This window comes from Calonectris borealis, chromosome 3 (genome assembly GCF_964195595.1).
Source record: "Calonectris borealis chromosome 3, bCalBor7.hap1.2, whole genome shotgun sequence".
NCBI classification, from domain to species: domain Eukaryota; kingdom Metazoa; phylum Chordata; class Aves; order Procellariiformes; family Procellariidae; genus Calonectris; species Calonectris borealis.
This window is the reverse complement of record NC_134314.1, coordinates 67,131,484-67,156,870: the sequence shown is the minus strand read 5'-3', so window position 1 is coordinate 67,156,870 and position 25,387 is coordinate 67,131,484.

The following is a 25,387-nucleotide window of genomic DNA, read 5'->3' as shown; positions in this document are numbered from 1 at the left end:
AGACTAAACAACCCCAGTTCCCTCAGCTGCTCCTCATAATGCTTGTGCTCCAGGCCCTTCACCAGCTTCGTTGCCCTCCTCTGGACATGCTCCAGCACCTCCATGTCCTTCTTGTAGTGAGGGGCCCAAAACTGAACACAGGATTCGAGGTGCGGCCTCACCAGTGCCGAGTACAGGGGCACGATCACCTGCCTGCTCTTGCTGGCCACACTATTTCTGATACAGGCCAGGATGCCGTTGGCCTTCTTGGCCACCTGAGCACACTGCCGGCTCATGTTCAGCTGGCTGTCAATCAGCACCCCCAGGTCCTTTTCCTCTGGGCAGCTTTCCAGCCACTCTTCCCCAAGCCTGTAGCGTTGCCTGGGGTTGTTGTGGCCGAAGTGCAGGACCCGGCACTTGGCCTTGTTGAACCTCATACAATTGGCCTCGGCCCATCGATCCAGCCTGTCCAGGTCCCTCTGCAGAGCCTTCCTACCCTCCAGCAGATCAACACTCCCGCCCAACTTGGTGTCGTCTGCAAACTTACTGAGGGAGCACTCGATCCCCTCATCCAGATCATTGATAAAGATATTGAACAAGACCGGCCCCAGTACTGAGCCCTGGGGAACACCGCTCGTGACCGGCCGCCAACTGGATTTAACTCCGTCGACCACAACTCTCTGGGCTCGGCCGTCCAGACAGTTTTTTACCCAGCGAAGAGTGCACCTGTCTAGGCCGTGAGCCACCAGCTTCTCTAGGAGAATGCTGTGGGACACAGTGTCAAAGGCTTTACTGAAGTCCAGGTGGACCACATCCACTGCCTTTCCCTCATCCACTAGGCGGGTCACCTGGTCATAGAAGGAGATCGGGTTGGTCAAACAGGACCTGCTTTCCATGAACCCGTGCTGTCTGGGCCTGATCCCCTGGTTGTCCCGCACATGGCTCGTGAGCACCCTCAAAACCAACCGCTCCATGATCTTCCCCGGCACCGAGGTCAGGCTGACCGGCCTGTAGTTCCCCGGATCCTCCCTCCGGCCCTTCTTGTAGATGGGAGTCACATTGGCGAGCCTCCAGTCATCCGGGACCTCCCCAGTTAACCAGGACTGCTGGTAAATGATGGAGAGCGGCTCGGCAAGCTCCTCTGCCAGCTCCCTTAGTACCCTCGGGTGGATCCCATCCGGCCCCATAGACTTGTGAACGTCCAGGTGGCATAGCAGGTCATTAACTTCATCCTCTTGAATTATGGGGGGTTTATCCTGCTCATCGTCCTTGTCTTCCAGCTCAGGGGGCTGAGTACCCTGAGGATAACCACTCTGACTACTAAAGACTGAGGCAAAAAAGGCGTTGAGTACCTCAGCCTTTTCCTCGTCCTTGGTGGCAACGTTCCCCCCTGCATCCAATAGAGGATGGAGATTCTCCTTGGCTCTCCTTTTGTCATTAACATACTTATAAAAGCATTTTTTTTTGTCTCTCACGACAGTGGCCAGGTTGAGTTCTAGCCGGGCTTTTGCCTTTCTAATTTCCTCTCTGCACGACCTAACGCGATCCCTGTACTCTTCCTGAGTTGCCTGCCCCTTCTTCCACAAGTGATAAACTCTCCTTTTTTTCCTGAGTCCCAGCCAGAGCTCCCCGTTCAGCCAGGCCGGTCGCCTTCCCCGCCCGTTCTTCTTGCGGCACATGGGGACAGCCCGCTCCTGCGCCTTTAAGACTTCCTTCTTGAAGAACGTCCAGCCTTCCTGGACCCCTTTGTCCTTCAGGACTGTCTCCCAAGGGACCCTCTCGACCAGTGTCCTGAGCAGGCCAAAGTCCGCCCGCCGGAAGTCCATGGTAGCAGTTTTGCTGGCCCCCCTCTTTACTTCACCAAGTATCGAGAATTCTACCATTTCATGGTCGCTAAGCCCAAGCCGGCCTCCGACCACCACATCTCCCACCAGCCCTTCTCTGTTCGTGAACAGCAGGTCAAGCGAGGCATCTCCCCTGGTGGGAGATCAACACAGGCTGGGGGATGAAGGGATTGAGAGCAGCCCTGCCAAGAAGGACTTGGGGGTACTGGTGGAGGAAAAGCTGGACACGAGCTGACAATGTGCGCTCGCAACCCAGAAGGCCAACCGTATCCTGGGCTGCATCAAAAGAAGCATGGCCAGCAGGTCGAGGGAGGTGATTCTGCCCCTCTACTCTGCTGTGGTGAGACCCCACCTGGAGTACTGCGTCCAGCTCTGGAGCCCTCAGCACAAGAAAGACATGGACCTGGTGGAGCAGGTCCAGAGGAGGGCCACGAAAATGATCAGGGGGGTGGAACGCCTCTCCTATGAAGAAAGGCTGAGAGAGTTGGAGTTATTCAGGCTGGAGAAGAAAAGGCTTTGGGGAGACCTTATTGCAACCTTTCAGTACTTAAAGGGGGCTTAGAAGAAAGATGGGGACGAACCTTTTGTCAGGGCCTGTTGCGACAGGACAAGGGGTCATGGTTTTAAACTAAAAGAGGGTAGATTTAGACTAGCTAGAAAGAAGAATTTTTTTCACATTGAGGGTGGTGAAACACTGGAACAGGTTGCCCAGAGAGGTGATAAATGCCCCATCCCTGGAAACATTCAAGGTCAGGTTGGACGGGGATCTGAGCAACCTGATCTGGTTGAAGACGTCCCTGCCCATGGCAGGGGGGTTGGATTAGATGACCTTTAAAGGTCCCTTCCAATCCAAACTATTCTATGATTCTATGATTCTGTAAGTATAGTAATTACCTAGGGTGCATTTTGCACATAAATGGTAGTAACAAAAAATAAATGTAACTGAAATCACATAATTTCCATAACATTTCTTTGTCTCTTTTTTAAGACATTATTTTAATTTTTGCCTATGTTTGAATATTTCCTCTGTTCTCATACTAAACTGAGGGGAATATACTCTCTTCCCATTCAAAGTGAAATTTTGGTAATAAAAAATTAACAGCAAAACAGATCTCCACGATTCACTCATTTTTTTGTTCTCCTGAAATAGATTGCTTTAAAAATTTTGGTATTCCTACAGTCCTGCTTCAATTAAAAATATTAAGAATGAAAATCTTAAAATGCTGGGAACCCCTACCACTTTTCCAGGAACAAATAAAATGTTGTGTACTGGTTTTACATTCCCAGTGAGCAGGCTGTATTAGTGGCTGGGTAGCAGCCAACAATATGATGGACAGTGTGACCTGTGAAATTAAGTGGAAAGGCATTTTCTTCCAAATCTTATCATTATTATTGCCAGAGATGGACACTGTTTCTGGTATCGTGAGAAGAAATGTCCAAGCTCTGAGTGGAAACAATGTGCTGCCACCTGAGAGTGTTCAACGTCATTTTTGGTTTGCTGGTGGGGAGGAGCAGTGAAGAACGTAAAATAGGTGCCTTTTCTGGAAAGAAACAGGGCACCAGAGACCTTGGATTCAGCCAGCTCACCACTGTTACAGGGGGAAAAAAAAGTGGTTTTCAAGAAATTGCATCAAAGTCAAAGCCTTTCAAGCATCCACTATTGAGTTCTAGGTATGTATACAATATGGAAGCATATTGTGCATTAAAATGCACAGTTTGCGTTTTAATACACAATACGCACAGTAGTGCATGTAAAACATACACATTCAAACCGTAACTTTCTCCAGATTTAAAACCGCTTCTCCTCTTAGTTCATTCTTGTATCATACTATTCACTCAAACCTCCTACCTATGGCACATAAAGCAAACTGGGACAGAAAATGTGGAAATCACTGACCATAAGCTCTGATAAGTTAAAACCGAGGAAAGTACATAGGAAAGCCAAGCACCCACAATTAATAGCAATTGTCCTCCATTTTCATCTCAAGATGGCTGTGTTTTATAGTAGAAAGAAAGAAAAGGTGTTTGAGGTAGCTGTAACTACATAAGGTAGGACTTTGAAGATAAACCACCTTTAATACTACCTAAGAATTGGTTAACTGAAAATCCTCCCTTCATTGATACATCACACACCCATCTATGGCCATTGCTGAGGTGTGCAGCCCCTCCTAGGCTAAGTGAAATGATTCTTTTCTTTGTTTGTTTAAGGTCATAACACAGTCTAGAGCTTTTTGAAGTAATTCAACCTGCAAATGACTTAGACTTCAATGATGTTAAAAGGGAAAGGTCATAGCTTTCTTACCAGGGAAAACTTGTCAGAATTATTGAAGAACACTTCTGCCCAGTCAGCACATCTGAACACTGAGAAAGATTCCCAGACTACCAACAAAGTTAGTAAATGGTATGTTTTCTCATTGAACTGCAGTTTTATCCCATTGTTATCTAAGCTCAGAATGTGTGTTTCTTAATCCAAAGTCTCTTTGTGTAAGTCTGAACTCTTCAGAGACAAAAAAAAATAAGCCAGATGAGATGGAAATACAGGAATGCAAGTGCCATGAAATATTCCAAAAATACTGTATCTGCTATTCCTATGCGTCTCAGTTTCTGGTTGATTGAGAATGGTCTCCTGTGTTGATAGCCAAATGTAGTTACAACATCATCTGTCTTCAAGCAGAACAGCAGAACTGACCTTGAAGTTTGGCCACACAGCACACCGTTCTTGCTTACACAGAACAGTCTCCTCAAATGTGTCATGAGCCCACACTCATGGCAATGTCACGTAGACTAGTCTGAACTGCAAATCAAATGAGCAGCAAATACATACTTCATCTGGCGCAGTCAGCATTGGCTACTGTATATCAGCTGGAGGAGACTTTTCAAACTGAGGGTCTCTGCCTTACTCTCTTACCTTGCACTGCTCACCCACCTGTCGGTAGGGGCTGGGCCTTTAAACACCTTTAATCATTTCTGGCTGGCAGCATTAAAGAAAAGCCTCAGCTGTTTTCTTGTGATCTTGTCAACAATGCTATAGGAATAAGAATTCTGAAGTGGGTGCAAACTAATGATTAACCAAGCACTTTCAGGAAGGGTCATCCTTTTATCGATGTTATGATGGACATGAAGAGACTCTTCCTTCTGCGCTTTAGACCAACTACAAAATTCATCTACTGCTTTACCTGACTTCAGATGAAAATGTTATTCTTTGATTTTGAGTCATGTCCTCTTTGAAGTCCTCTGAACTTATTGGTAATTTGAAAGTGAAGCTGAAGAAAATGGTCCAGGACAAATGTTAAAAAGACAATAACTTGTAAAATCGTAGAAATTCGGTTAAGTATTAGCATACGGGTATGTCACCGTTTTTCCACATAGCCCACTCTTTGCCAGTGGCTTCCATACATAACTTTGAAATACTTTTTTTTTAACGTGGTAGCTGTAAATAGCTACACCATACTACAGTGAGACTTTATACCTTAAATACATCACCAAATATTTATATGTTCAATAAACCATAGAGAGGTGTCTCACTACTGCCTGATGATTCAGTTTTTAAATGCACTCCTTAGTAAATGACATTTACAAAAATATGATTTTTTAAAGACTGTTCAGTGGAAAACGCAGCTTATATAATAAGAACATTAAATAGTAAGAAATGAGTCATTTAAAATAATTCATTGTGTTACGAAATATGATTTGCTTTAGTATGCAAAAGTCATATTCACTGAATGGAGTTTTAAATGGGCTACATCTTATTGTATTTTACCTTCAGGGATCCTGGGAGTTTATTCTTTCTAATGAGCTGTGTACTGTTCACTTAGAAGCTTCATTTTTATTATTATACATAAGGCTATTTTTTTCTGCTTTAGCAAACGCCTTTTTTAAACAAATCCATTCTTTTCCGAGGCATTTTGTTAACTGCATGGGATAATATCTGAAATGCTTACAGTGTTTCTAACAGTTTGAAAAAGATATATAATATTTTCAAGCAGTCTATTTACATTAGTGATATCCTCCACTAGAATAGGATTGTCTCTTCTGGCTCCATTTTTTGTTGTTGTATTTGCTACCCAAGTAAAGTTTATTTAGTGACACCAAAGAAAAAGAAAATCCCATTAACAATGATGAATCCTTGTTTAGGCAGGTTAAAATGGGAAAAAAAAAAAAGGAAGGAAAAAAATTCATCAGGGTATCTTTTTCCTCTAATGAAAAGTATTTTCAAAAGGTAGAATGCATGCATTCATTTAACTCTTGCAAGCCACTCACAGAATGAACCTAAGATACCTTAAACCACTTTTCTATACTAAGCTTATTTAGGATTTCATGAATGGAAAAGGGTTTGGTAAACTTCAGTAGTCTAGTTCCCATCTTATCTATACAGAACTATGTGTGGCAATATGTGTCAGGATGCAAGATTAAAGTGTTCTGAAAGACAGGGGTTAGATTTATTTGGAGTCACCTTCAAGGTTATCTTGTAATGGCGAAGTCCATCACAGTTTGGATATATACAGTCCAGATATACACAGATATACACAGTTAAGATACATACAAATATCAAATCCTCTTCCACCACACAAAACCCTCAGATCATTATCTTTTGCTTACTCTTTGCTGTGGAGCTCACCACAGACACGACTCACATCATGACATTTTTGTCTTTTCTGCCACAAAAACTAAGACGCATCAAACAAATGCCTCTCTGCAGTCAGCAGGCTCAGACAAACAGGAGACACTGTATTTTGCCCCATAGCACATACTGAAGCCTTGGACCTGCTTGCAGCATTGTGGATTCAAACATTTACACAGATTTGGAAATCATCTGGAGAACTTCATAGAAAAATACTCAGTCTGGGACTACTAAATACAAAACCATCACCTCTTGCTTAAAAATTTCCTGGCCCAGATGGCCTGAGGCTAGGAGAACATACAATAGAAGGATCAGTCTCTGCTTACCCTGAGCTTACACTGAGGCTCTTGTTCTGGATGGGCTTTTATTCAGACTCAGTATTCACAGTATCTCCATTCTCACATTATGGTAACTAAAAAAAAAAAAAAAAAAGAAAAGAAGCATGAAATTCTGACTGACACTAATGCTTCGCTGTTTGAAACTAATGAAGAGCAAATGCGCAACATTTTGGATCCTCTCAAACATTATTGTTAAGTCAGAAATTAGGAACAGACTCTAATCTGTGGAAGTGTGAATTCCTCAGTTCTCCTGCTAAATGCTCATTGCTTTCTCCTGCTGTGTGCAGAGCCCAAAAACCGGGCATTCACACAGACTGCTCTCAGGCTGGGTCTCCTCCCCAGCTATACAGGAGACAAGGGAGGAAAAGTCCTTCAAATCTGGATAGCAGAAGACAAGAGAGTCCTTCCCACTGCCCTCTCTTGCTCACATTCTATGGAAAGAAAAGTAGTGAGAGCAGTGCCACACAGAGATCCTGCTTATCCCAGAAGGCTGGGCAGAAGCTCTGCCCTGAAGAAATGGGCCAGGGAGGTGGAGTGGAGAGATGGTTGGCTGGATGCAGCAGTGCAGAAGAGGAGTGACAAACAACCATGAAGTAAAGACCATAACAAAATTTTGGGGAAAGAGAGCACCTTCCTGCTTCGCTTGTGGCGGGAGAGCAGGGAGTGTTTTCCTGGGGCTGCTTCTTGAAATCTGGAGAGGAAACACAGGATCTCATCTGCTCTTGTAGAATACTGTTCCCACCCATCCCCGCTGACATGCAAGCATACCTTTCTTGAAGAGGAGCATTTAAAGCTGTGGAGCCGTGATTTTTCCCACATAAGAGACACCATTTTTGAGGCAGTCATGGCATAGGACTACAAACTAAAGAGTGATTTTCTATGCAAGTTCTTGTCTATACACAGATCCATCTGATGTCCTTTATGACTGAAGGCAGTTCTTCTTACCATTATAGAGGCTTCTTTCTTCCCTTTTTCCCCCACTGCACCACCACAGCTACTGCCTCTTACAGTTCCTGTTGGGACTTTCATCTTTTTCAGAATTATTTGGCAGGTATTTGTAAACAGTTTTGAGAAAACCCAAACCCTTATGAATATCACCCTGTCCTCATTTTGCAAATTCAGCTAATTTGATCCACATGAGATGAGTTCAAACCAAATTTGTAAATCCCAAAATAATAAATAAAAATAAATTCCTTTCCTTTCCTTTCCTTTCCTTTCCTTTCCTTTCCTTTCCTTTCCTTTCCTTTCCTTTCCTTTCCTTTCCTTTCCTTTCCTTTCCTTTCCTTTCCTCTTCTTTTTTCTTTTCTTTTCTTTTCTTTTTCTTTCCTTTTCTTTTCTTTTCTTTCCTTTTCTTTTCTCTTCTTTTTCCTTTCCTTTCCTTTCCTTTCCTTTCCTTTCCTTTCCTTTCCTTTCCTTTCCTTTCCTTTCCTTTCCTTTCCTTTCCTTTCCTTTCCTTTCCTTTCCTTTCCTTTCCTCTTCTTTTTTCTTTTCTTTTCTTTTCTTTTTCTTTCCTTTTCTTTTCTTTTCTTTCCTTTTCTTTTCTCTTCTTTTTCCTTTCCTTTCCTTTCCTTTCCTTTCCTTCCCTTTCCTTCCCTTTCCTTCCCTTTCCTTCCCTTTCCTTCCCTTTCCTTCCCTTTCCTTCCCTTTCCTTCCCTTTCCTTCCCTTTCCTTCCCTTTCCTTTCCTTTCCTTTCCTTTCCTTTCCTTTCCTTTCCTTTCCTTTCCTTTCCTTTCCTTTCCTTTCCTTTTCTTTTTTCTTTTCTTTTCTTTTTTCTTTTCTTTTCTTTTCTTTTCTTTTCTTTTTTCTTTTCTTTGATAGGCCATTGTTTTCCCAATGCAATGAGAAGCAATAGGATATAAAATGCAAACTCTCATTCCCAAACCCGTAAGATAATCATGTACCTTCTGCTGTTGCTGCTGTTCCTGCTGCCAGCACTGTCAGCAGCTCCAGTGCTTCTATAGCAACAACTACTTCCAACTGTGCAATACTTGCAAGTAATTTAGGTGCATAAGACAACAACATTTTAGTGAGAACGGTAGGTTATACACTTGAAACATAGCACTTGTCAATAAACCCTGAGCCCGCCTCTAATTATAATTCTTCTGTACCTTTCCCATCACCCTCACCACACTTTCCTGGGCAATATCAGTTTGCAAGGAAATTTTAGGAGCAAAAAAATAAACCCACCCTAACACCAAATATAAACGAAACAAAATACACAGAAATCTAGCAGCCAAAAAGCATGCCAGGCAGTTACTGACAGGCAAGCATAGATATCAAGTTAGGGTGACCATTTTAAGCAAAAACAAAGCAGCTGGAGCATTTCTCCTTTGTTCAGGAATCTGCCCTTTGCCTTGCATTATGCAGGGGGCACATTTCATCTCTTCGGAGTCCTAAGGACTGTCCTCAAGCTGCCAGAGCAGTAATCTAAATCCCAAAACTCTCTTAGCCAATCCAGGATGTTTGGTTACTGTCTGTCATCCAGAAAAGAAGTATAGGCAGGTACAGATAGAAACATATTTAAACTGACCTTTTCCCCCTGCTAAAGATTACCTCAAATCATGAGGGAAACACAGCACATAATAGGATAATGTAGGTTCATTATGCCTTTGGACATGATAACGTGATCCATTTATTTACTCACTTCAGTGCCTGGGTTTTCCACCAGCATAACGCATTAAGATTTGAAGAAAAGAGTGTATGTTGTAGGAGCATAAAACTGAATCAAACAGTAATATTTACTGGACTTGAAACACATCACACACACAAACACTTGAGTCTAACAGTTCTGCTTGCTTAGCGAGGCTCTGTAAACTCCTGTAAGTTGTAGCTTGCTCTATAAAGGTCAATAAACGTGAAGATTTCGTACAGCACTTCCAGAGGTACCAGCTGCTGTGGTATTCAGTGGGGATGTCACCTAATGCTGCCACCTGAAGTCTGGACTTAGCAGGAAGTTCTGCTCACAAGGAGGAAATTTGAAGCAACAAGTACAGTAAATTACTGAAATACAGTTCAGAGCATGAAAAGGTCCCAGTTCCTCATGTACCCAGATTTGTTTTGTGCTCAGGTTTACCCTCATACTGTATGTAATCACTACCAGCAGAGCTCATACTCTTGAATACATTTACTGGCCCAGCACAGCATTCACTCTCTAAGTTTTGCTCATGTTCCTGAATTCCTATCCACACTAATAAAATTAATACAGAAGTGCGTGCAATAGAAAATCCTCCTAAATGAAAATTCCAATTCTTGTGCTTCTTTATCGCTCTTGCAACAAGGCTGAAAAATCAGAGAAATATTTTAAAGAGTGTGAAAGTGACATCTTCATGTTTATTTATCTTGTGCCAAATTTCATACCACTTCTCAATGTAGTAGCCTATAAAAAGGCACATATCTGCTTTTATTGTCAAAGAGACAATGTCAGATTCAAACACTTAACCCTCGTTCTACAATGTGTAAGAAAGGAAAAGGGCCAAATTTCGTCTTCTGGCCAATAGAGGGCAGCTTGCTTCCTTCTGAAAACGGACCCGTTCAGCCTTTGTGGACCCATTTGGCAAGGCACCTGCAGAAACTCCTTTTATCACCAGTTTAGATTTCACTATCCCACTCGTTCTCCTGAATCGGCTTGCAAAAGAATAAGACACAGCCTACCCACCACAGCCTAGACCATATGCCTAAGAAGAAACAAAGGTGCAACCCCATGGCTAGAAGATTATAAAAGCACAGACTGGCTCAATAAGCAAAAGACAGAGACCTGGTTGTCATCAGTTTGTAAGAGGTCTGTGTTGCAGTATGTGGAGTTTCTTGCTGTGAACAATCCTGTGCTTACACCTGGAAAACAGTGGGTAAAATCATAAACTTCCTGAATAACCTGAATCAAATTCAAAAGTGAATGAAACATATCTTTGCCTCAGTGGTACCATGGGGACAAAACTTGAAGATTCTTGAATTCTCATTTGCAACCTACAAATCCTATTGGCAAGTTGTGCACAGCATCCAGGCAAAGTGGGGGAAGCAGATCTTGTTAACCCAGATATTAAGCAAGATAGGGCTTTAACTGAGGCTGACATTTGATAGAAGGTATAAATCCTGTAGACAACTAACAAATGCAAGAAAGGATAACAAAAACTGTCTGCCAGCATCAGTTTTTTGGGAAAATCTAATGATGAGGATTGTTAACTGGATTTCTCTGCCTTGGCACTGTTAACCCTTTTTGGACCAGACTCCTCTGAAGAGTGATTAAATACTGTAGATCCCACCTTTTGTTGGAGTCACTTGTCCCTGTGCATGAAGAGACCACAGTTTTCTGGTAGACAGTTCCACTTATACTAAAGTTTGAGGTTTTTTCTCAGCTCTCAATTTTTCACCTTCTGTCCCTGTCACAGCTGAGTGTCTGCTTAAAATTTGTTTTCTGCCGCAGCACTTCTAGGCTTTTCCTCCCACTGCTGCTCACAGCCCTTGGCTTCTCATCCCCTTACACACTCTTCTTTCTCGTTAGAAGCCTCTACTGGCTAAATGCTCGGCTTTATCATTCTTCCTTCCCTAAAACTGAAGGAAAATATGAAATGTACTTCCTTCCTCTGGGGGGCTCACCACTACATTGTGTCCTTCTAAATCGTTCATGTCAGGAACTATTTAGCTGTGTGCCCGAGAAAAGCATTTTTCCAGATCAAACGCTATGTCTTTTTGGACTAGCACCCTCCAAACAGACATGAAAGCAGACACACGTGATCCTCCCAATTTGTTCTGTTAACCTGCTCCCTCACCCATTTCCAAGTATGCAAGTAAAACTTTGTTCTACTCCATCAATAAATTCAGCGTCATACTTTCTGGAACAAAGTTAAACCATTTCTCACAAAGATCCCTTCATCCATTTTTTTTGCCAAATACCCTTCTCTGGCTTCTTGACTGTCAGGGAATATTTTTCTTCAAGGAAAAAATAAGCATATAAGTCATGTCACAGTACTATTCTTAGTTGTATGTATACATACGCTAAAGCCTAGCTTAGGAACGGAATACATAGCATCATCATTTTCAATAGGGATTTGAAGACATCAAGACTCCCCAGACTGTTCCAAACTACATACAGAATATCAACATGATAGACAAAAGAAGAAATCTCAAAATGTCAAGAAAGAATATTTAATAGATTTTTGGGGAAAAAAATTAATTACTTTAGTCTCTTACTGAATGATTTGTTCCTGAAATTATTCTGCACACTATTAGAGAAACACCAAAGAGATTCAAAAGGCTGTAACAAAGAATGGAAACAACAAGTGTCATGCTTCATAAAAGACGAGACATTTGGTTCAAATAGAAATTATTATAGCATCAGCTAGGGCAATCCCAAATGTTCAGAAATCATAGAACCAGTTACAAAAGAATAATGATATTTCGACTAGTCATGGAAATCTTTTTTAATGATAATTGATTGTATTTCTTTTTTATTTGTGTGTGGCTTTTTTATCTTTACGGTACACTCTGCTCACATATTCATACTTCTCTGCAGATTGAAATGAAAACCAGAAACAGTTTATTGATGATGCAGTCACAATGTTATACTTGCATACTTGGAAAAACAGCAGAAAAAATGGGAAGAATAAAGGTGCTTATTTAATCACAGGATTCCATCAGCTGAGACTTTAATCAAGATACCAAAATAAAACTGTAGAAAGTAGCAAGCACTTACTAGGTTGAGCTGGCTGTCTCATAAAAAGGGTACGACAAATATGCTACCATATGTCTGATTGCCTGCCTGAGAGAGGGACAGATGCAGAGCTGGCCCGTTGAGAGAGCCTTTGCCCATAGAGAACAGTACCCTCCCAGCACCATACTGGTGCCAGGTCCGGGCAAACACTGTGGCTTCAGCTTGCATCCTGCTCTCTGACTTAGAGGGTGGGAAGCTGTCTCAGCATGGACACCCAAAATCACACACAGGTCACTCTCTAGCTCATTTAACGTAGATGATAAAAATAGCATGGTATTTGCATCCTCTCCAAACATCTCATTTGAGAGTAAAAATTCGTTCTTTGTCATTAGTCACCACAATCTAAAGCTCATTATTGACCCTAATTCTGGTTTGAATTTGATCTTAGCAATAAAACAAAAAGTGTTTTTACCCTCCTATTACCCCCCTGCAGGGCAGTCAGCCAAAAAGCAAGCTAACATCATCACCACAGTTTGATACTGTTATCCTGCCCAGCATTTTGCTTCATGCCATTGCCACACACACAGGCAGAATAAAGCTGTGTGGAGTGTACCCACACAGATCGTGTTCTGCACTAGGTGGAACTGCACTGAAGCAATGCAGTCATTCAAAAGTTTCTGCTTTGAACGTATTTCCAATATTAATGGCAACCTTGTCACAAGCAAGCCTGAAATACTGAGTGTGGTGGGGAACTGACATTGCTAAAAGTGAATGTGAAGACATTTCATTCAAATTCTGTGCTGTCCACTTCTTCCTCTGCTTCAGGTGCTGTCAGGTTTGACAATGCTGACAATGGAGGGGTCAGTGCTGACAGGTGGTGACAATGGACTAGAGCAAAAAGAGAAATCTTGCAGGTAGGAGCCTAGTCACATTACATGTTTTGGTTCTGTGAACCCCAGTGATTAGAACGAGGGAAGAAATAAGCCTCCGTGTGAACGGTTGTTTCCATATCACAGACTCTGAGTGAATGTATTCAACACGGAGGAGAGAACCAAGCAGCGCACACAGGTTCAAGACTGACTCTGTATTTCCCCAAGACATTAATCATAAAGACTTTGCCAGATTGACCATAGGTGGGTTAGTTTCTGCTTTAAGGTAGTCATAAAGCCAAAACTTAGGGAAATAATAACTCAGCCTTGCTCTCAGACCACAAATAGAAATAAATTCCTCAGGGATTTGCTCATGATGAATGATACCTTAAGGGTGGTTTGCTAATTACTGTAGAAATAAAATCAGACACAGCACATTATTATTGAGGCAGTGAAACAAGTATATTTATTCCTGTATAAATATGGCCTTGGATGTTTTGCCACCAAACTTTTTTGCAGAGGTGCAGAAACATGAAAAGCTGAACAATCTGTCAATCTTAAATACATGCACAGTTAGTCTAGCTTGCAAGGAAACTGAGAGGAGGTGATTTCAAGAAGGTGCTTGATACCTACAATTTCTACCTAGTAATTATGCCATCAGTTTGGTCTTATCAGAAAGCAGCATTAAAAAAATAAAGGAGAAGAGGAAATGCTAGGACAGAAGCAAGCATTTAAATCAAAAAAGAGAATAATGATACTGTAGAGCTGCTAATTCTCATTCTTTTCACTGAATACCCCTCCCTTATACAGCCCACTTTAAAATGAAGAAGTGGCATCCACTGTCTTCATAAGTATATGCATAATTATAGATAACTGGCTTACAGGTATTTCAGTCCGCATTATTAAACTCATCAGCTGAGGGTTGTTTGTGAGGCTCACTCACTCACAAAGAATTGTCCATTTCTAATGACATTAATTAGTAATCTTTGACCACAACAGACTCGAATACTTGAGCTAGCAGCAGCACTCTCGACCCTTGCCGTAAGTGACTTAAAGAGTTCAATCTGTGTAGCTTATCAAAAAGATTGAGAGGTGACTTGATTACAGCATGTAAGTACCTTCACAGGGAGAAAATACAAGGGCTTTTTAATCTAACAGCGGCATGACAAAAACTGAGAGCTGAAAACTGAAGTCAAGGAAATTAAACAAGAAATAAAGCACACCATTTCTTAACTATAAGGAAGCAAACCACTGGAACAAGCTCCAAAGGAATCAATAGATTCTTGAGTTCCTACGTCTTGAGAACAACATTGGATGCCTTTCAGGAAGTTACACTTTAGCCCAAACAGTGTGCTTCAGCTGAAGTACAGGTTATTGTGCTCAGCTACAGGGTATCTGGGGGAATTTAATGACCCATGATATGCAATAGGTCAGACTCCAGCATCTATTACTGTGGGAGAGGTAGTATTTTTTTATTATGCCAGGTGATGTTGCTGCAAAACAGACAGACTTTCAAGCACACAAGCTGAAAACAATTGCTCGAAGTTGGACTGTTACTACTTGTAGTCCACATCCTGGCTTAAAATGGCAGAGGGTAAAAGAGGGGGGTACTGACATGGAGCAGGGTGCTTCATCCCATACCTTTTTAAATGAGTGCTAGTGATAAAGGAACAGACTAGAACCTGCTTTTTAACCACAAAACATGAACAGAACAACTGCTGCCTCTTCTGTTGTTGATCCCAGGTGCTCTGTTAGCTTTGTTAGAACCTGTAACAGGAATAGGGAAGTGTCTGAGCCTATTCAGTCCTTTCTTCATATTTTGAGGGTAAGGAAACCCTGAAAGCTTTCTGATGAGAACCACAGCGCACGCTCATCAGCTCTTTCCTACTGTTCAGTTAGCTCTTGTCATAGCAGAAGGAGGCCGTGTTTAAAGCAATATCAAAGGCTTCATTACCCATTATTAGTCTCCTGAACTGTTTAGTTGTGTTCCCGCACAACAAATCGTTAATTATAAACTAGTGGTCAGGCAAATCCTCAGCAGGAGGTTCATAAGTATCATTCTGTTATATCAGTGAAACTATGTTGACATATGACAGCTGAGAAAGTCCAGAAGTTTTGTCCTAGTCATTGTCAAACAGGATTTTCCCATGGTCCCATCTGTTAGCTTTCACTTTAAAGATTAAACTATGTGTGTAGTATGGCAATAATAAGGAAAAAGTATTTCAGTCACTTTTGCTATCACACTAACAATAGATATTACAATCAGCAAAGTAGTTAAGCCACTTATGGGCAAATCAAACTTTCAAACTGTCTTTATTTAAGCAGGGGAATTGCAAATAACTATGCTGTGGTAAATGCCAAAGAGAGTGCTACCTCACCTGCCAAAATCCAAGACCTATACCATAAATGAGGTACCATGTAGGCCTGTCTCATGATCTTGAGATGTTTACCCAACCAGCCTGTTATTTAACCTGGTCTTTATTGATCGTCAGGTGAAGTAAACTGTTTGCTGGAGCAACGTCAGTGAGTTTGCTGTACTTGCCTAATTCACTGGTCTCTCTTAAGATCTGTAACTTAAGTAACCCTCTTAGTAACAATGTTTCTAGAGCTCCTTAAGTGGAACCTGAAAGTTTTTAGCCTGTCTTTTCTAACTAAACCTTCTGCAGAGCTCCACTGATAACTAACAAACAAAATTTCGTAAAAGCACTAAAATCAGCAAACGCAGAACGACAGATCAGAGTTACGCATTTGCACATTTGAACATCAGCATGATACAGGCAAACTTTCCCCTGTCCATCACTCATTCTCATTTTTCTCTTTACTGCTATCCTGTGCCCCAATTTATGGGCAGGAAAAGAGGACAAACCAAGGGTTATCAGAAGCATAGCAAACTTCAGCTCCCCTTGATCCTGACACAGACTGTCCAATTAATATCAGCAGTGCAATTAAAGCACATTTTATGAATTGGAAGTGTGTACCGACCCATAGCTGTTCTTCAGCCAAGAATCAGCACAGCTACTGGTAACTCAGAATCGAACGTAATAGTAACTGGGTACAATAAGTTACTGTGCAAGCAACTGTGACTTACTGTAATAGCAGCTCATAACAGTAGGTGCTTACAGACAGTGACTTTGATTTAGCAAAGATGTTTGATTAGAACTTAAAACACTTGCTTAACAGAGTGCTACAGCGTAATGTAGCAGGGATGGTTTATGAAAAAGGCCGGTACTAGATGTTTTTTAACCAGTAAAAAAGTGTAGAACAAAACTCCATCACCTTGCAAAATTCTTCTGTGGTCTCTTCATAAGCTCTTTGTCTTTAGACCAGCATTCTGTCAGCAGGTAATCTCACCTTGATACTCAGCAATCATATTCAGCTGCTGAAAGCACACGCTTGTGAATATACACAGTTTTACCCTTCTTACTGTAAAGTGTATGGCTGCTACTTTCTAACAGGTATGGATACACTTGCAGAGAACGCTAAATTCTGTGCTGATTTAGTGCCTTAAAATAGTCCAAGATATAACTCCACCAAAATCTGTTAGCAAATAATCCATTTCCCCAATGATCATAATTCCAGATAAACTAAGCCCTCAAATAGAAGGTTGCCACATTTTAGTAGCAGCAGTGGCAACTCAGTATAGCAAATGAGTGAGTAAAAGTTATTATCCTCACAGAAGTGGAGAAGAAATCTCAGAAATCTATTCAGTAAAAATGATGGACAGATGACTAAAAAGGAGAACTTTCACTGGAATTCATGTCCACCTGTGAGGAAGTGTAATGGGTCTGGATGGGATGGAGTTAATTTTCTTCATAGCAGTTTTTATGGTGGATTTGTGGCTAAAACACACCACTGTTTTGGCTATTGCTGAGCTGTGCTTGAACAGCATCAAGGCTTTCTCTTTCTCCCACTCTGGCCCCTCCAGCAAGTAAGCTGGGAGTGCACAAGAGGCTGGGAGGGGACACAGCCAGGACAGTTGACCCCAACTGAATAAAAGGATACTCCATACACTGTGACATCGTGGTCAGCAATAAAAGCTCAGGGAAAAGAGGAGGAAGGGGGTGGTGGGGAGGCAGGGGCATTCAAGTTGTAGTGTTTGTCTTCACCAGCAACAGTTAGGTGTCCTGAGGCCCTGTTTTGCTGGAAATGGCTGGAACTTGCCCACGATGGGAAGTAGTGAATTAATTTCTTCTTTTGGTTTGCTTGCATGTGCAGGGCTCTTTCACTTATTAAACTGTCCTTATCTTGATGCATGAGGTTTCCACTTCTGCTCTTCTGATGCTCTCCCCATCCCACTGCAGGAGAGTGAGAGAGAGGCTGGTGGGCACTTAGTTACTAGCTGGGGTTAACACACCACAAGAAGGAAAAAAGTCAGAATACAGAAATCGTGGGCATAGAAAAAGAAGATGGTGAGAATGACCGACAGAAGAAACTTAGGGAATGTCCAATAGTTGTATTCGCTGAATCCCATTCTATCTGAAGCAGAGAGGGACTGGCTTCGGGGTGGCAGACAAAAAATACTCAGAACGTTTCCTTTCAGATGCCAGGAACAGAAGAGTGCAAACAAGCCATTCAAGTGATGTTAAAAACATTTCAGCTAGCGGATGGAAGCTTAAAATCCAAACTCAAAATGTCATCAAAAGCAGAATGATTTGATTGTATCTAATCTGAAGAAAGCATAAGGACTGTGACTAAAGAAGAAAGAACTAGCTGACCTGAATGAAGGGATCAGTTAAGTGTGTACCTTGTAGAGGCATTCCCCCCACTTATTCCTGCTGGAAGAGAAAGATAGAAACATGCACATCAACTACATAATTGTGTTTTAAAACACCTTAAAGCAAATCTTACTGTATGAATGGAAAGAATTTAGATCAATTCCTTTGCACTTCAAGCTCTTGTGACTTTGCTGAGAAGTCCATACTGCATTCCCAAGCCTCCATCTGCCTGGCTCACAGGATAGGGCAGAGATGGTTTCCCTTGGCTCTGCACCACTTCTCAGGAGCTGCAGAGGTTTGGGGAGGGCAGAATCACTAGTAAGGACAATTTAAAAAAAAATGCTGATAAGCTTTGCATCACAATATTATTCACCAGCTCCCAGGAGCTGTGTTGGATATTGTAGGAGTCACATTACAAATTCCCAAGTCTTTCAGTACTTTGGGATGCACTAGGTATGGCTACAAGAAGTTGTGCCTCACCACACACAAAGCAAGGTGGCAATTAGAGATGTACAGCACCATTCTTGATGTCATCCCTTTATCCCTCCTGGAACATAAAGGCTCTAGGGTTCTGCAGTACAGTGATTTTAGAAAGAAAAATGATCAGCAGATCTTTCTTTGGGACCGCTCAAACAGAGTTAAGCATAATTTCCATAGCCTAAATCACATCTTTATTCTGGTACCCACTGTTCTCCAGAGAAAATTAGAAACTAGGTTACATAGAAGAAACTGTTTGCTGTTCTGTCTTATCTTCTCCAAAAATAATAAATTTGCTCATCTTCAACATTGTATTACTTCCTGCACTTAAAATATATTCCGTGTCTCAGGACCACATGAGACAAAGTAAGACAGTTTTGCTGAAGGCTTAGTTGTCCACTTTATGTTTATTCACAAAGAGAAAATACTGGCATTTTTCCCTCCTGAAGTACCAAAGATCAAAGGGAAATAACTAGTAACAGACTTGCGTTGGTTTTGTTAATCAGTGCTTCACCTCTTTATACTTCAGTTCCCAGTCTAGCTTGTTTTTATAATAACTATATGATCACTTGAGAAGATCACTTTTGATAAGATGACAGGACCACAAAATAAAGTCTTCAGGAAGTAATGTAGAGTTAAAAATATTTGCAAACCAGCTGTGAGGGCAGAGGCTTTATTCTAAAAAGATGGGGGTTAACAATGACCAAGTTGATTGGAAAAATATGAATACAATCCTCTCAAAAATGCCACTTGAAAAGAAAAAAAGTTTTGTAGAAGTACACGTCAGTGAAACATAGGTCCGGGATGAAATTTCTGCCTAAGATGACATAGTGTAGAGCATTCACCTGTGTGTGAGAGCCCTTACTTCAAATCTGACTGACTTAATGCAGGAATGTAATTCTAGGTTTTGCAGTTCCCAAGCAAGTGTCAAGCTGATAAGATAGAGATCCCATATTTTATAAGCACTACAGCTAAAGGTATTGCATCTGTATAAAGAAATTATTAGATTATGGATGAAGAGAGAAGTATATATAGGCACCATTCAAGTATGAAAACAGGAGCACAGTTCATCCCACTTTAAATCAGACACTGAAAAGAGGCCAGATTCTTACTTTCCCCCAGTGACTGTAAAGAGAGCCTTAGGTCAGTAGTTCAAATACAGTATGTGCTACAGAAAAGTAAATGCAGGTGACATCTTCCCCCTCTTTAGCTTTACAGTCTGTCGCTTAGATCCCAGATGAATCTAACCAGATCATTAGAATCCGAGATGAGTCTTGCACGTGGGATTTTTTTTTTTTTTTTGGGGGGGGGAGTTTGAAAAATTAATGTCTCAAATTTGCTTAGCATAGGAACAAAAAGAAATACAAGATCTTGATAGTTTGGGGAGGGAAGAACTCAGCTGTTGTATTTCAGCTGGCCTTGCTAAAGCTGAGCAAAGAGTACTGAAGAAATCTGCAGGATTTGAATTAATATTCGTTATACAACAGCAGTAGGAGTACACAGGTGCCAGAGACCTGATGACTGAGAAGCCATGCCTCAAGTATATTCAGGTGGCAGAATCCCTCAAAATCAGGTCTAGTTACAGGCAGGAAAGATGAGGAACCTGTCCCATTTTTCTCAGCTACAGAGAAGTAAATACAGCTTTTGCAACCTCATATATGTGTGTCATGCAGATCCTCAGACAGTCCAGACTACCAGACTGATAATGAACTCCTGGTGAATCCAAGCAGAATATTTTCAGACAAGATAATAAAAATATTTTAAGTCAGTTGCTGTTAACTCTCTTGCAGAAACAAAAAAAAAGCTCTTATTTTTACCTGCATTGTGTCTGTGGGAAGATGACACAAAGTGGACTTAAAAATTAATTTCTTGATATAAAATTTTCAAAGGTTTAAAGTGTCTGAAATGGTTTAAAACTTGTGTAAGGACACTCTGAATACATAAGCATATTTTGCATTATGTAATTTCAGGTATGAAGGTGAGGACTTCATAGGGGGCTGGTGCATTGCCTTCAAATCACTGGTATCTAAGAGTGCTGTTAGTGCAGGGATGTTTTCCAGAACTCATGCATCATACCCAACAGACAAGGATAAGTTTGCAGAGGGTATGTGTTTGTGAAGAACCACATAAAGAATTGTGCATTTTCATTCTTTTGTCTGAGGGGAGAGTATTTTTGACCACAGCTTCTTAAAATCAATTCAACAGTTGCTAAACAAGATTAATAATATATTTCCTGTATGATTAATTTATTTTTGTAATATTTAACTAGAAGGGGGGGGGGGAAAGGAATGTCTTTTTGGCATCTCACACTCACAGATTTCCTGGAACAAGTGGAAATTATGAAGATGAAAATGCCATGTTTAACATATTCCAAAGACAGTCTGCAGTTGCTTACTATTTTAAGAGATGCAGTCTCAAGATAAGCCTTTATTTTTTTGTTGAGCAATAGAAAGTTTCAAGTAATTATTATTTTCATGGCCTTCAACTTTTGGGGCTCATGTACCCTAGAAGATTAGGAAAGTGGCCCTGACCCAATTATCTCATTTTATAAAATCTGTCATTCATTCAAGACTTAAGTAATCTTTCTCTAATTAAGAGTTTCAGTAAGATTTGTTTACATAATTTGATCAAAAAAAGAGAAGTCTTCTACAATTCCAAATTTCACTTAACTACAGAAGTCTTGCAGAAATATTGAAATAGAAAGGAGACTAAGCTATATTAAAAAGAAAAAAAAAGCCAAAGAAAAAATAAAGAAAACCAAAACAAGATCATAAAGTCTGCCAGGAAGTCCTACACAAGCTTTACAGGTGGTACACAGCTGAAGCAAAAATCTTTGGCTCAGATTTATTTCTATGAGAACATATTTGAGCATGAAAACCAGTGAAGATTGGATCAGGACTGGAATCCTTCCTAGAAACATTCAGCTCTATCATTAGAATAAATCTCGTCTAAAGAATGGTCTTTTGATATTAGGCTTTTTCTAATTTTCAAAGTTTAATTCCTTGCCTTATGCAAGGAAGCTAATATACTCTCAAGTAGATCTATATTTTCCTAGAATTGATTGACAAAAGGACTTTCATTTTAAAAAAAAAAAAAGTAAAAAAGGAGGCTGGTGGACTTTAAACTGTGTAAAGTAAATTTGTAACCTTGACATTGCTGTAGATCATCAATGTTAGTAGTAAAACAATGTCTTACAACTCTGGAAAGTAATCTGTCATTTTCTGGACATATGGAAACTTCAGTCAATATTGCAAATTTAAAAATCTGTAGTGCTTGTCCCTCTGGGACAATATTGGATCTACTTTTTCAGCTCTAGAAAGGCTGGAAGATCTGAATGCCATGCCTGTAAGTAAGCCACCAGCCGAAAGAATCAAACATACAATTTCGGTGTGGTTTTGGGCCTTTATAATTTAAGAGGAAACATCTGTATTGCTTAGCTGCCAATATAGGAGGAAGACATATCACCAGGCTGAGTGGAAGCGCAGCTTACACTTATAGTAGTGTAAGCTTACACACAGCTTATAGAATTTCCATTCCTTCTTTATTCAAATAGAGACAAATATTGGGTATATGAAGACATTTAAATTTAAAGCAAAAGTAAGATAAATAGGCACAGGTAAGTAACGGTGCATGTTCCAAGGCGGTTACAAGGAATAGTACATATCTCCAGTAAACAGAAGATAGCAGTGCTTACTCTGCTAATTACGAAGGCTGAAAAACTTCACAGTTCAGAATACATACATTGCAAGCAATTGCATTTCAGTTATGCTGCGCATGTGTGGGTAGTGGTGGGTTTGCCACCTTAGTCCTTAAGGAACTGTGAAATCATTGGTGGTGGACTCTTGTAGCGTGAAGAAAATACACATCTGCAAAAGTATAGAAATAAGAAAGAAACTAAAGCAGAAGTGTGAAGTCTGGAAACACAAACACACAGAATCTTGGAAAGAAGGGAGGGAGGGAAGATGGCAGGGTGCTTTAATGATCCCAGAGAAACTTGTCATGAAAGGAACAATGTGATACTACTGATAAATGCTGCTGACCTTCATGGAGTGGGTTTGCACTCTTTGGCCCATGCATCCTGGTGATTTGCTGAAGAATCATTTGCTGTAGTGTAAGTTATGGATGTCACTGTGTTGGTGCTACACTGGGTGAGATATGCCTGAACTACGCCATAGCTTACCCGCATGCTAATTTGAAAAGTCAATAAAATTAACAAAGAAACAGCATATTTGCAGCTGGCCAGGATTAAAATGTTGAGCACTATGCTGAGAGGTAACTAACGAACAGGAAGAAATGTACTTGTGAATTTTATTAGCTCGTTTTCTAGAGACAAGGAATCCTCAGAAGACAAACCAGCCTATCAACAGAATAAACAGACAGCAAATGCCAGAAAAGATGGGCACGATACAAATGTATATTATATTATGCATCCTTTCCCCAACAGGGAAACAGTAAACAGCATCTCTCTTCAGAAGTGTGCCTTCCAGAGCCCACTTCAACTAACATGCGGAGCAGTCTGATCCCAGGAAATTCAGAGTCACTCAGGATGAAAATGAATGATGCAGCTTGCCCCTCACCTTTACCACATTAATTTCTCTCAGCCCTTTTATGGCAGATAGTCTGAAGTGGGGCTTTTTCACTTTATTTGGAACATACGTGTGTATTTTTTCCTAAACAATATAGGACAGGATATTTTCTTGCTTACTAGTCAGATCTGACAGTTTCTGTCATTCCTTTTTCCTCGCTGTATTTGTTTGCCTTCTTATCCCTCCACCTCACAGATGTAGTCAAGCTGAAATCAAGCCAGCTTTCGTGCTTGTTCCCAAAGGGTTCAGTCATCTTCTTTTTACCCAAATTCAAATTAGTCTAGTCTTTTTTGCCTCCCCAGCACCATTTCTAGTGCACAGGATGGTTGAAAGGGGATGGAATTTAAGAAACAGGATCTATAACCTGTCCCTCTTCTCCACCACATGATTAGTTATTTTCCTAGTTTGTCAGGATAATGAGGGAATTTATTGATACAATTTTATTAAACCAAATTGCATTAAAACAACAGCTACCCTTTTTGAAAGTTATGAATTTAAATTGGGCAACATTAAATTCAAATTCCTGACAGAGTTGATTGTTTCGTGCTAGATCATGCTGGCATAGTCTGTATTTTCTCTGTACCTTCTAATGAGAGAGCGCTATTTCTCTTGTGGAAGAAAAAGTGTTTTGATAACAGGTGAATCAGTTAAAAATACATTCCTTTAAACAAAGCAGTAAATAAAAACTGCACTCTTGTTCTTTGAGGGTTTGGGGTTTTTTTCACATGTTTTCAGCTGAATAAGAGTGGGGAATATAAATATTGCCTGCTGTGTTCTTTCTCCAGATATAGATATCCACAAGTTCAGATACTGGAAGAGATGTCATGTGGCCATTTCAGCTCATGTCATTATGCTATAAATAGATATCCACAGGCATAGGAAGGAACCTTGTTGTGCTGCTGTTCACAATGATGACTGACTGTACTAATGTTTTCCCTTTTGGTAATATAATCTTAGTTAATGACTGCTTCCCTCAGTACTCTATTTTTGGAAAGGATATTAAATTATATGCCTGGTTTATCATTTCTTATATTAATTACATCTACAGGTCATGTGCTAGCACTTTTAATATTTAATGTTTTGAAAATAAATTAAAATACATAATTTCAGGATAACTAATTTCCAGATATTACAAAAGGATTACAGAAACAATTATGCTCTATATTGTAAGTCTAGATGACTCAAATGATGGCTAAATGGAGGCTGGGTCTTTCCTCTTTAGGATATCAGTTCAAATCCATCTGGTTTACTAGAGACAGAACCAGTATCAAATATGGGTGGTTGAGTCATTCGCTGGAACAATGAAACTGATTTAGACCGGGATTTTCAAGCATCCCAGAAGTACCTAATCTCCTTAGGTACCTTTAAAAATCCTAGTCTCAGCTCTTTTTTCACTTCACAAAGTCATTCGCAAAGTGTAAAATCCTCACTCCATTAAAATCAATGGGAATTCTGTCCTTGACTTTAGCAAGGCCAGAATTCAAACTATTCAGGCCAAGTCTTACTTTGTTCATTTCCTTTTTACAGCAGCCAGTTTCCAAGGATGGGACTGACTGTGTTTGAAGTGCTGTTTCCAAACTCTTCAGGAATTTTTTATTGCATCCCAACTTACGTATTATTACTTACTTTGTGAGTAGGGGAACAGTGGGAGGCAACCTTAGCAAGAAAAGTCTGAAAACAAGAGAATGAACTGAGTATGAATAACGCTGTTTGGAGACATCCATTTGTCAAAAGACATTCTCTAAATTATTAGTCATGCTGTGATAGATTTTAGAAATCCCAGCACTGCACAGGATCCTAAATTCTGGCAATGCTTGTAATGAAAGTCACAGCCCAATAGGATTTGTAATTAAGCTAGTTAAAAAAGATAGGTGAAAGCTGAACATCATCACATCATCACTCCTTTTTACAGATAGAGAGCGAAGGCATAAAAATCTGAAATGGCTTTTCAGACATCATATAAAAAGAAAGCAACCAATCCAAGAGCTACACTAGGTCTTCAAAATCCTCATCAAGTATAGCCATTTAACCTATTTGTCTATAGCCATATTTTTGTTCAAATACTTGCATGCTAAAATATTAAAATTTTCAAATAATACATCTGAGCATAAGAACATCAAAACAAGACATTCTCAGAGTTTAAACAAATGGGTTTTGATTCTGTTGTAATTCATCTCTCCTGAGCACAAAGAGCTCAGCAGTATCCTGCTGATGACACCAAACTGGGTGGTGATGCGAACACATCAGAAGGGAAAACCATCTTACAGAAAGAACTGGACAGGCTGGAAGAGTGGCTACCAAGAACAGTATG